Genomic DNA, 13,754 nt, shown 5'->3' on the forward strand with positions numbered 1-13,754 from the left:
GAGAACCTCTGGTCAAGATTGTAAAGAAGACTCCACAGACACTGGTGAGGGGATGCAAAGAGCCAGCACTCAGTAAATAGTGAAATAGTGAAAAAGGAAGGAAAGCAACCTTGGGGGCAGTTCTTTCTGGGCAGAAGTGTATGTCCAAGGTACCATGGCTTAGGTTATTTAGGTTTTAGGATGAGGATTTGAGAACAAAGGAATTAAACTTTATTTGCAGAGAAAACAAGGAAAGTAAACTCGGCTAAAGTCCATTCCTTGTTGCTAATTGTGAGCACCAATCATCTTCAGCTCTGTATGATGTGGGGCTCCTGACCATCTCCAACGTGAACATACACAGGAGGCTGTGTGCCCACAGCCCCAGCGGGTCTGGTTTCAAGGTCCATAACTTTTCTTCTGGTCTATAACTCCTTTTTCCCATAGCAACCAACTTGATAATCTGTGCAAAGATAGATCAGGAATATCCAGGCTGGGGAAAAATTAGTAATAAAAACAATGGCTCAAGGAAATATACAGCATAGTCTTGAGGCTCTTGTTTACCATTCTGTGGGAACAACAAAAACAACAAAAATTCAATCCTGAATTCTGTCCTATCTTTGTCTTGGGACCCTTCCTGTCTTCCTTCCTTCCTGGGAATACTTCTTTCTTCTGATGACTGAGACTTTGTTAATATAGCCTGGTGGTTAAAGACAAGAGTAATACCAGATTGCTGGGACTAGATTCTGGCCCTACACCTTATTAGTTGTGGGACCTCATGCAACTTTATCTTTCTGAAAGTCAGTTCCCTATACAAAATTGGGGATTATAATGGTATCCACCTGATAGAGTTGTTGTGAACCATGGAAATATGCAGAATGTGCTTAGAATAAACTTAGAATAAAGCTGGCACATCACAAAGCTACAGCAGTATTAGCTAGTGTTATTATTTGAAGGTTTTCTTTTTTGGTCATCTTAAAATTGCTCAGTGAAAAATAACTGAATAGCCCCTTTGCAGCTTATTAAATTTGTCTGGACATAATTCACAGACACAGCTTAGACTTAAATCAGTAGCTTATAATTACATAAATCACTTATCACCATCAAGTATATTGCAGACTGAATTTATTTGGAACTGTAATTGCCTTATCAAAGCTTAATGTTTTAAGACATCAATTTGAGTTTTGATGGGGTACTTATTTTTTGTGATTATTCCCAAACCAAATATTCAAACTAATTCTAAGATAACTCACAAAAGTATGTTCAGTTGGGGAAATATTACACAGCCAATACGAATAAAATCTTAAATAATATAATTTAATTTGCTATAAACTGAATCTTCCCCATAGATAAAGTGATAGAAAATTATATTGTATTTTATCTACCAACATTCATATTTCCTACAGTACTCTTGTTAGAATAATTTGAATGTGACCTCATGTATTGTTTTTTTTTTAATTTTTTTTTTTATTTATAGAGGCATGTTTTTATTTATTTATTTGTTTGTTTGTTTGTTTTGTTTTATACATGCACTGGGTACAGTCAGAAGCACAGGAGGGTGAGAGAATTCACCAGAGCCAGAGCGGGGATATTTAAATGCAAATACAGCTCAATTAGGCACAACAGTTAAGCCTACAGTATCACCTGCACATGCTGTCGGTTTAATAAGAATTGATTTTCCAGTGTGTGTATTTTGGATAAGTAATGAGATTGCTTAGTATTCTGGAATAAGTGTCCCATCTTCCCAAATTTCTGAACAAAATGATTCTCACATGGAGTCCATTACTGACTTATTTTGTTCACTTTAAATTTAAAATTTTTGGAGCCTCCACGGTGGCATGCCAGGTTGAACAGCACTGTGAAGCTGTCCACAGTTTCTGCAGTGCGGGTTCAATTCCCGGCCAGCCAGGGAGCTATCCACATGGCGTGGCAGGCCTATCCTGTCTCACCCACTGCTCCCCTCAGCATTGTATTTTGGTCCTTTTGCCTGTTCTGCTCCCTGCTCTGTCTCTGGTGAATCCTCTCACCTTCCCATGCCTTTGGACTGTACCCTAGCTCTTGTATAAATACATAAAAAATCTTAAAAAAAATTAAAATTTTTGAATTTTAAAAATACTTTCTTTTATGAGAGAAATCTTGTCTTCCACAACTTCTGTCCCCAAATTATGACTGGCACATAGTAGACAAAATATAATACTTGTTAATGAGTGCATAAATGACTAAAATTTTACTCAGAAAGATCAAAAGCTTTGACTAAGTTGTACCTAAGCCATAACTTAGTTACTTTTTATTGTTTTGTAAATAAACCATTTTCTTCATTCTTGTTAATATAGTATTAGGATGCATTTAAAGATACTTGACAAAATCATTGTGCGGCATGGCCCAATGGCTCAAGCAGCCTATATTACAGGTAAGAATCCTAAAGCTCAGGGCGCTTTAATGACTTGCTCCAATCACAAAACCAGTGATTGGAATGCTGCAGAATCTGTGTTCTTTCAGGTTTAGGACGTTGAAGACAAATTATAGGCAATACTACTTAATCAGTAAACATCTTGCAGCTTGAAATAAATGTAAGAGGAGAACCTGAAGCAATTTAAAAACTGTCAGGGATATCACTGATTAGGAAATGTAGTCACAAATTGTTTCGATGAGCAAACTCATCTCTATTATTTTCCTTTATCTCCTTTGCAGAAAATGTTTAAATGTCGACTAGTTCATGGGGGAATTTGGGAGGGTATCCAGTGACTGATGAGTGGACAAACCTGAGTGCACTCACCTGTGAAGCTCAAGCACAGCTTCTTCCAAACTTCTGGACAGCGAGGGTCATTTTTCCTCAGAAGGTCATAATATCCCTGTCTTCAAGCTAACAGGCTTTCTCCTACAGATGATTGACTGATGGTGATCCTACTAGAAATAGCTCTAAATCAATTTGGCCTTGTAACCAAACCAAACAGATTAGACACCATGAAAGCCAGCAGGAAATGAAGTACCATCCAATGGATCACGTACCCATTCCAACAAGGGTCCGTACCTGTCTTCACCCTCTGATATCATTTTTTTCTAACACGTACCTTTGTGTCCAAGGGAAGATTGTCTTTTACACAGGTAGTCCAATTTTCCTCATGTGGTTTAAAAGAGGATAGGAATGGAATGCCAGGACTGAAATTTAATGCCTTGGCTATCACACCTAAAGTGGTTTCTGAGCTCCCAAGTATAAAGCAATGGCTGGGAAGGAAACTTGTACCCCATCTTTGCCATACAGCATATGGAACTCAATCTAACATCAGACCAAGACCTAGTGTTGTCAGTGCCAGTTGGAGGATCCCGAGTCCCTATTTGGGGCTAAGGCTGAGATGTGATTCCATGCTTCTAACCAGCAAGGTCTAAATTGGCTAAAGGTCCAAGACAACTATGTGGAGCATCACACTCTGAAACTAGTTCTTTAATCCTTGCCTTTTTTAGAACCGGGCTATACCTTATGGTCAGAGAGATCAATCAAATAAATGATTTAAAATGTTACCTTTAAAGGCAACATTTTCTTGAAATCAGGAAGTAGTCAGCAGTTACCTCTTCCAGAAAGAAAGTAAACGCTTTAGGACATTGCCCACAAGGGTTTATGACAGAAAAGCATGAGCGGTGGAACAAGTGTCACAAAGTTTCTATGTTTAATACGGAAATTTTTGAGATGGTTAGATCCTTGTGTTTCTGTGTTTTACATATGTAGATATAAACTATATTTAACATATAATACATATTACCTAATTATTTTAACTTTTTGTCTTTACATATTGATGAGTTGTTTTACCCTTTTTAATACATGTGATCAAGTCTAATTAACAATTTTATTAACCATTAAAGAAACAGTTTTTGATTTTAAAGATTTATTTATTTATGCATACAAGAGCTGATATACAGGCCAGAGATGAGGAGGGGGTGAGAGGATTCACCAGAGACAGAGTGGGGAACAGAACAGGCAGATTGACCAAAGTACACTGCTGAGGGGATCAGCGGGTGAAACAGGAGAGGTTTGCTTCACTATGTGGATTGCTTCCTGGACGGCTGAGGATTGAACTCGTGCTGCACAGGCTGCAAATTGCTTCATAGTGCTGTGCTTAACTCCTTGCGCCACCAGGGAGGCCTAAAGAAAAGTTTTTTGTTTTTTTTTAATATATATATATTTTAAGATTTATTTATTTATTTATTATTTATTTATTATTATTTATTATTATTATTATTATTATATATTTTAAGATTTATTTATTTATTTATTTATTTATTTATTTATTTATTTATTTGTTATTTATACAAGCACTGGGTACAGTCAGAAGCGCGGGAGGGTGAGAGACGAAGTACTCTGCTGAGGGGAGCAGTGGGCGGCAGGAGAGGTCTGCGCGCCCTGCGAGACCCTCCTCTGGTGGCCCGGAGCAGCCGGGGATGGAACCGGCACTGCAGAGGCTGCGGGCAGCTTCGCAACCCAGCGCTCAACCACTGCGCCACCGGGGAGGCCCTAAAGAAAAGTTCTAATTTAAAGAAAAATCATGCTTAAATGCAATTGGGTAATGAATCTCCTAAGTTTCAAGTCTATGGAAGGTTTTATTTATGGATGACATACTATGCATATCAAACAGCACAGATTATATTTTATCCAAGTTTTACATGAGGGAGGCAAGGGAAAATAAGATTGTTCTTCATATTTTCTTGCGAACACAAACTTATGAAGTGAAATAAAATTTCCAAAAATGGAACTCAAGACCCAACAAGTTCAATGTGTTTTCACTTAATAGGCAAGTGAGTTAGAAATCATTATAAAGAACAGTGTTTTCTTCTGAAATTTGGGATGGGTATCCTCAATAAACACTTCTCTATTGTGTTACAAGTTAAGCATTTTGGTGTAAACATCCTCCAGTGAGTGAAACATAAATTCAAACTTTCCCTGAAAAAATGCCATTAAATTATTGAAATATAATTAAAGTTTAAGATGTTACAGAAACTTTGCCAAGATTCATTAGGCCCCAAATCACCACCAGTGTTTTCTATTTTGTAAGAAAATAATGATAGATGAAACTTGGAACTTCCCTTGAGTGACCTTGAAGTTTTGTGTTGGTAAGTCAAGATATAAAACCTAAGTTTTTCCCCCATAAATGTTAGTGATTCTGATTAGAATAGATAAATACATAAATTGTAATACAGGGCTTCCCTCATGTTTCAGAGGGTTAAGACACAACTTATGAAGCTATCTGCAGCCACTGCAGCACGAGTTCTATCCCCAGCCAGGGAGATACCCACATAGCACAGCAGACCTCTCCTGACTTGCCTGCTGCTCCCCTCAGCAGGGTGTTTCAGTCAGTCTGCCTGTTCTATTCCCCACTCTGTCTCTGGTGAATCCTCTCACCCCCCCATACCTCTGGCATGTACCCCAGCTCTCAGCAGGGTGTTTCAGTCAGTCTGCCTGTTCTATTCCCCACTCTGTCTCTGGTGAATCCTCTCACCCCCCCCATACCTCTGGCATGTACCCCAGCTCTTGTATGCATAAATAAATAAATATTTTTTCCTGTACTCTGAAAGGGAGAAAGAGGAAAGAGGTTACCAGAACCTGGACAATTTCCTGGCATCTAGTAGGGACTCTTGATATTCACTGAATAAAATATTTCTTTATATAAGGAAACTTGGTCCATACAGAAAAATCATGTTCTTGAAGATAACAGCAAAAGCAGGAACTACCTGCTACATGGTGGATGTTGTGCCATATGTATTTGTCATATTGTGTTGAATGTGTCTGTAATGAATGAATGAATGAAGCAGAGAACATGTGGATGAAGCTGAAAGTGGGGGAGAAAGAGACAAGGGACACTGAAAGGAGACTATAAAATATGGACAACCAAGCACAGAAAGTAGACTAAGGATCAAGCATGCAAATTAGATTCAAGACCTAGCATTAAATTTCTTCAGCTAATTTGACATCTGTCCTGTGAAAGACAGAGCACCTGATTATAAATTCTAGGCTGACTCTGGTTACAATTTTATCTTTCAATTTTTAGATGATGGTAGAGAGACTTCGATTCCACATGCAAGCTCCTTTTTATTCATCAAATGTATTAGCAATAATTAAAACTACAGTCTTAAGCAAAATAACCTTAATTTTGCAAGGTATGAACCCTAGCCACAGACAATCAGACATGTTTAGATAACAGACATCAAAAATTATTCAGAAGAATTAATTTTCATTCTATGGGAAAATTTTTTCTGAAAGGAAATTTTGCAAAAAAAAAAAGGATGGAAAAATCATTAAAAAGATGTACTTCTGACCATTTGAAAGCCACTGTTGGTGGCAGCAACTCTGAGTAATTTTTAAATAATAAATGGGATTCTTCAGTAATGAAGAAGACAGTTACTCTATGCTTAGGATAGGAATGGAATGAGCAAAGAACCGCTGTTCCAAATTAGCAGGGCACAGGGGAGAACTTAAGGAGAGGAGGAAAGGTAAGGAGAATTTTGAAGTTTTTAAGTAGTAAGTTAGAAAATTAAAGGCATTCATTTCTGAGAACCTGGAATCTTCTAAAACACAGGACAAAAAAACCCACAACAAGATTTTGGCTCCGGGGGTGTTACAGGGTTGGAGCTAAAATGGGGGTGGGAATGGTGGGGATAAGGACTTGAGAAGGTGTTGAGACTTGGAGAATTGCCACAGAAATGAAAGTAAAAGGTAAACAGATTACTATTAAAAGATTGTCAGAGAAAATTGAAAGCCCACATGAGGCTGGTGTGCATAGTTTTATAATAGCTCTGCTTTATACCTGATTGGTTGTAACACAAATAATGTATGCACATAAGTAGACATAGAAATGTCAAGTCAAACACTTCAACAATCTCTATTTTGCTGGTACCCCAGTCACATAAGTGGTGCAGATGAAAGTGTCCCCTGATAGTTGGTCAGGTTAAATGAACAACTTATACATGTTTGTTTAGTCTACTTGCAAGGAGGATTTATTACAGTTCCCTGTGGAACCATAGCAACCATTTGCAGCCACTAGCAGCAAATCTGTAAATTTCTTCTGAGGTTATGGAAACAAGAAAGCAAGAAGAGCCCTGTGAGTTTACAACGACAAACAGAAAGATACTCCAGCAAAGTATAGAAAACTACATGCAAGAAATTGAGAGCTAGTTTTTAAGGGCCACACAGTGATCAGAATTCTCCTTTGCAGCTTCTCAACATTTCATAATATTCAACATCCACTTATGATAAAAACCCTCAAAAAAACTGTGGATAGATAATAAAGGCATTATAATAAAGGCAATTTACGAAAACCCCACAGCCAACATATACTCAATGATGAAAGATTGTAAGCTTTTCTTTAAAGATATGGTATAAGATAAGGATGTCCACTTTAATCACTGGCATTCAACATCATACTGGAATGGAACTCCTAGCTATAAAAGGATATCAAACTGGAAACAAACAGATGAAACTATCACTATGTGCAGATGGCATGATAGTAAACATAGCAAAACCCTAAAGATTCAACTAAAAGAATAGTTGAAATAATAAGTACAGTATTTTGGCAGGGCACAATATTAATGTGGAAATAAATTTCATTTCTATATACAAACAATGAGTTATAAGAGAAAGAAATTAAGAAAACAATTCAATTCATAATGCAACAAAAAAATTAAATACCGAGGGGTAAACTTAACAGAGAAGGAGAAGACATATACAGTGAAAACCGTAAGACATTGTTATTGTTAAAAGAAACAGAAGGCACAAAGAAATGTAAAGATAATCCATGCTCATGGCTTAGAATTAACATTGTTAAAATGATTATCTTACAGCAATACATAAATTCAATGCAATTGTTTTCAATGGCATTCTTCAAAGAAATGGAAAAAAAATACTGAAATTCGGATAGAACCACAAAAGACCCAGAATAGCCAGAAAAGTAGAAAAGCTAAATACACACTTTTCCCAAGTAGACATACAGATGGCCAATGGGAATATGAAAAAGGCTCATCAACATGATCAGGGAATACAAATTGAAACCATGATGAGATACCATCTCACACTATTGACAATGGTCATATGAAAAAGATAAGAAACAATAAATATTGGTGAGGATGTGGAGGAAAAGGAACAATTTGTATGTTCTGGGTGGCGGGGGGAATGGAGACTCATCTATCCCCTACAGTGTTGCAGTTTCTCAAAATATTATAAATCGATCTATCATATGACCCAGATACCTACCAAAAGAACCTAATTCCAAGGCATATATATATATATATATTTCTCATGTTCATTACAACACAATTTACAATAGCTAAGTTGTTCAAGGACAAAGGAGTGGATTAGGAAAATGTGTTATTACACACAATTGAATACTACTCTGCTGTAAAAAAAAAAAAATGAGCTCTTGCCATTTGCAACATGGATGGAGCTGGAAAGGATAATACTAAGCGAAATGTTAAAATATATAATGTAGAAATAAAAGATTTCTAAAAGTATTGAGAAATTTAATCAGCAATTCAAGAAATACCTGTCTATAGGAACTACCCCCACAATATTCATTGTCACCCGTAGTAGTCCCATTAACAAGTAGCTTAGATTAAAAAATGATCCTTATGGAAATGTCATACTTTGTGCAATGTAAAAATATACATAGTGGTTTTTGTAACACTTGTCTTCTAAACAGTGTTTTCAAGCCTTGCCAAAGTATTTTTAAGTTTACCTAATGAATGTTTACATGAATTTAATACCTAACTCTATTTTATGAAAGATAGAAAATATGAAAATGATGTCATGAATCCTATTTTTACTTCTAGTTTTAAGAATTTGTGTTATTTTTAAAAGATTCTCCCTATCATACAGCTACATTTTAACATGAATTTTATCAGTGCATAAAATTATCTCTCTTTTCAATTGATTTCCTGTAAATTGAAGATGAAGACCAAATTTTACTTGATTTATTCTCAAATCAATTGAGGATCAGCTTCACAGGCTGGGGGAATCATGTTGATGATCTCTTTATAAGGCTGTTATTGGGCTGGTTGGTGGGAAGGACATGTTAATTGTAAAGGGAAATCTGATAAGCATTTCATATTTAGTGTTATTTCCACTTATGTAACCCTAAGAAGTAAATGCTATTACTCTATCTTCTTTTATAGACAAGAAAATAGACTTAAAATTGTTGTCTAAGGTGCTCCTATCTAATTAGTAAGTAAGGACAGAGGCAGGAATCGAACCTAGACAATCCAGTCTTAGTCAGTCTAAACTATCTCCAAACCTTTACTCATTACAATTGATCAGGGTGTGTGTGTGGGGGGGGTGTGCGTGTGCGCACATACGTGTGTGTTTGTATACCTGTGAAATAATAAGAAATATATATTTGGTCACTCTTCCTGCTTCTATAGTAGAGCAGTATTTTTGTTCTAATATTTGGTCTTTGGATCCAGTTCATAATGTAGCACATCTAAATTCCCTGGAATCTCCTAGGTGATGGGAGTTTCTTTTGTTTTATTAAAGTGACACTTTATGGACTACTAGATGACTTCAGCGTGGGAGATGGCCAACAAAAAGACCAAGTCATTATTAGAACTTCCAGCATCATCCTCTGTTCCCCAGGATGGGGAGAAAGGGTTGGAGATTGAATTAATCATCAATCGTGCTGACATGAGGAAGTCTCCATAAAAACATACTGAATGAATATATAAATATAAACACACATGTATATGCTAGGGAATGACATATAATTTTAAAAATAGCTGATTTGTTTCTACCACTGGAATATAAAGGTGAGCTTCCTAATTTTGGTTACTGAGCAGTTTCCTGTACCTAAAATGTTGCCAAGCAATAATAGGCACCTTAGTAAACTTTTGTTAAATTGTTGGAGAAAAATTATCTGAAACACAATCTCCCAACCCAGAAATTCTTTCCACAGAGATAGAGGAGAGAGAAATCATTTTTATTATTGAACATGCATTAAACAAGAATGTGATGCTCACCAATCAATCTACCAATAGAACCAGATCCATAATTCATAAAAGCAAACAAACAAAAACCTCACCAAGCACATACAACCCATTACATATATATCTTCAAGAAAATACAAAGAGCTAGTCCTCTAGTATCAGGACTTCAAAGCACCATATGTCATACATAGTCCATTCTAACTTTACCTGGCATTTGTGTCGTCTAATTGCTTTGCTTAGAGGAAAAAATCAAACTTCTCATATTTTCATGACAGAAGACAGTTTTGCAAACTGGGACAAAGGGAACATTTATCTTAGACTCCTGCCCTCTCACAGAAACTGGGAGATGGGTTGGTAACTTCTATAAACATTATAAGGTTTTTCAGAAAGACCTTCCTGTGACTCCTAGCTGACAAGGGGCCTAACTCTTCCAAAGGATATATTTGCATTTCAAAAAGAGGAAAAACACTTACCAGTAAAAGTGCTCTAAGGTAAATGCTCTACAAAAATAAAGGGAATAGAAATTCCTCCCCTTTTTTTCAGCAGAGAGAATTAAGTCTCCAATTTTCAATTTGCATTAATTAAATACAAAAAGAAACAATTTTTTTTTACCATCCACTGTTTTTTAACCTAGAAGGAAAGCACATCTGTTGCCTCAATTACTGGTGTCAATATGTCTAAGTGTGACTTAATATTGGAATTTTGTTATGAAATCAAGATTGGGAAATGTACAGATACATTATCAGGACCTGCCCTGGTGGCACAGCAGTTGAGCGCTGGGCTGTGAAGCTACCCGCAGAGGCAGCCTCTGCAGCGCCAGTTCGATCCCCGGCCGCTGGCGAGGGTCCCACATGGCCGGCAGACCTTTCCTGCCAAGCCCGCTGCTCCCCTCAGCAGTGTATTTCGTCACTCTGTCTATTCTGTTCCCCTCTCTGGCTCTGGTGAATTCTCTCATCCTCCCGTGCTTCTGAATGTACCTAGTGCTTGTATAAATAAATAAATAAATCTTTAAAAAAAAATACATCATCATTAACTTTTAGTAAAAACAAAATTATTGGGCCTCCCTGGTGGCGCAGCAGTTGAGCGCTGAGTTGCTAAGCTGCCCGCAGCCTCTGCAGCACCGGTTTGAACCCCGGCCACCGGAGAGGGTCTCACATGGCGCTCAGACCTCTCCTGCTGCCCGCTGCTCCCCTCAGCAGTGTACTTCGTCAGTCTGCCTGCTCTGCTCCCCGCTCTGGCTCTGGTGAATTCTCACCCTCCCGCACTTCTGACTGTACCCAGTGCTTGTATAAATAAATAAATAAATAAATCTGTAAAAAAAAATTATTTACCTTTATATCACATGTGTAAACAGAATCCCAAATTGTGTTAATTAATAACAATGTTAATTGTTTTTCCCCATAATAAATATCATCAGCCTGTGTATATGTTACTATGTAAACATTCATTAATGAACTTTTAATTCTCTTCCTGTTTCAAGGCAGAATTTTCAAAGCAAGTAAACTGATTCAATTAGGGGAAGTGTGTAAAAGTTATTTCTTTTAACTTTCAATATAAGATTAATTACTGGTATAGGCACACAAACACTATCTTAATTGAGCTAAAAAACATTGATTAAAGTTATCTTAATGATTCTAGTGCAATTTTCATGTGTAAATCAAACCACTGGATGCTCAGAAAATATTAATTAGTGATGAGATTAATCATTCCTTTGGGTTCAAGTCACGTGCTACTAACCCTTCTCTTCCTCCCCTCCTCAAGATATTGGAGATTAAAAAATTACTTCTTCCCTTATCACCAAGTACCTGTGATGTATCATAAAATGATGAAATAAAGTTCTTAATGCCTTACAGTGAAGAATTTTCTTCTTTTCCATTATCTATTTCTCAGTTGTAAAAATACATTATTTGTATTAAGTTTGAGTGTTCCTTAAATGGTGTGTATTCAGGTATTGGACAGATTCCCAGAATTTCTGGGTTCTAAGGTCAAGGATTTTTATCAAGCTAGAACATTTGCTTATCTCATCTATAATTCGATCAGAAGATTCTAGTCCTCCCATAGGGATGCTCATCACTGAATGCTATGTCTGCTAGGCCTTGCTTCTGGGGTATACTATTTGCCTTATCTGATCTGATGTTTTCACTGAAATCTTATAAGTGAATTTTCACCACTGAGAAAATTAAGGCCTTAAGTCTTGTTGGATTGTTAAAGAGTAATTCCCATGAAAGGGGAGGTTGTGCGTTCCCTACCTCACCTAAGGAGAGATGGAGCTGAGCAGCCAGTTGAAGACACAGGAAACTTGGCAGACACACACTTATGGAGACAGAGGAAGAGATACAGGTGGGCAGACACATGGAGGAGAGAGACATGTGAAAAAGGGCATGCTTGCTTCTCAGCTTTGGACTTGTACCAGGAGTTTGGGGGATATGGAAGGAGTTAAGACATATAGAGTGACATACGTGGAAGTGACATGGGTGGGAGACCCATGGGGAGGCTGACAATGGCAGCTGTTGCACTGATTTGTACTCTGATTTTGCTTTCTTTGTTACCTGGCCCTTTTAGACCCTTTCCTGTGGTTTCCAGCTAGAAATTGCCTTAGACTTCTTGTTAGTGGCCCTGCTTTGGGCCAACTGTGTTTGGCTGGGTATTTACCATGGGGGGGATTGGTAACTTCGGGTGATTTTTTTGGAAAACTATTATCTTTCCTTTCTTCCCTCTCTATGCACACTAGCATATTAAAGTTCTTTCACACAAATGTGTGCTTTGTCTTTATGCGATGGTTGACAGAACCTATTTAGATCATGCAAGTTTGAGGGTCCTGGGGTGCTAATCAGTCTGCGCATGAACAGGAGAACAAAGGAAATCATCCTGTATCCCTCTGTTCTTCCATGCTGGCAACTAATCAAACACGCATCAGAAAAAGATTGATAAGAGAAAAATGCCAAAAAATATTAATACTAACATGTAAACCCCATTTAATGGGAGACCACCAACATGACTGCATAACTTGCCACATTGCTTCAGATATATCTTAGCTAAAATAAGGGCTGTTGGGTGGCAGAGGTTCAACAGGGAAAGGTCAGCTCAGTAGCTTATCAAGGGAAGCACAGTAAACAAACAGGCAGGTTTAAGACCTGCCTTCTCCCTGGAAGAGATATAAAGATTAGATCTTCTCAGAATAATCAAGGAGATACCTTTACAGAGAGAAGTTTATATGTGCATATCTTTTTCAAAAGTAACCTCCTTGCAAGATTTCTTTCCCATTGAATCAAACTTTGCCAAAGTGATATATTTTGGGATGGCAGATTTTTGTTGTTCTATAGCTGCAAACAGCAGGATAGAAATCAAATCCAGATCTGCTCAACTTTTAAGCATATGATTGATTGGGACTTCTCTTCCACAAAAAACTATCACCAGAGAAAATTCAGGTTAATGAAATATAAATTTAGGTCATTTAGCCAGGACCACCTTAAGGAAATCTCAAATCTTTAAATATTAATACCATTAGCAAAAGATTGACTCCCTTTGGGCCAAGTGAGAGCTGTAGAAAAAGATGATTAGATGTCTGTCTGCCTTAATCCGTAGGTGAGTTTAGAAGTTTTCTCCTTCAGGCAGTGTTGGTAGCTTATCTTATTAAGTCATCAATTACAATTGGCAACCTACTATGAAAATATTTAGGAATGAAGAATGAGGGTATTCCATTTTTAGGAACAACTGTCTCTAAGGTAATGGACAGATTATCTGTCTATCTTTCTATCTATCTATCTATCATCTATCTAGTGAATCAAAATCTAATTTTCCACTAACTGAGATTATAAAGA

Source organism: Talpa europaea (assembly GCF_964194135.1).
Source record: "Talpa europaea genome assembly, chromosome: 14".
Classification (NCBI taxonomy): Eukaryota; Metazoa; Chordata; class Mammalia; order Eulipotyphla; family Talpidae; genus Talpa; species Talpa europaea.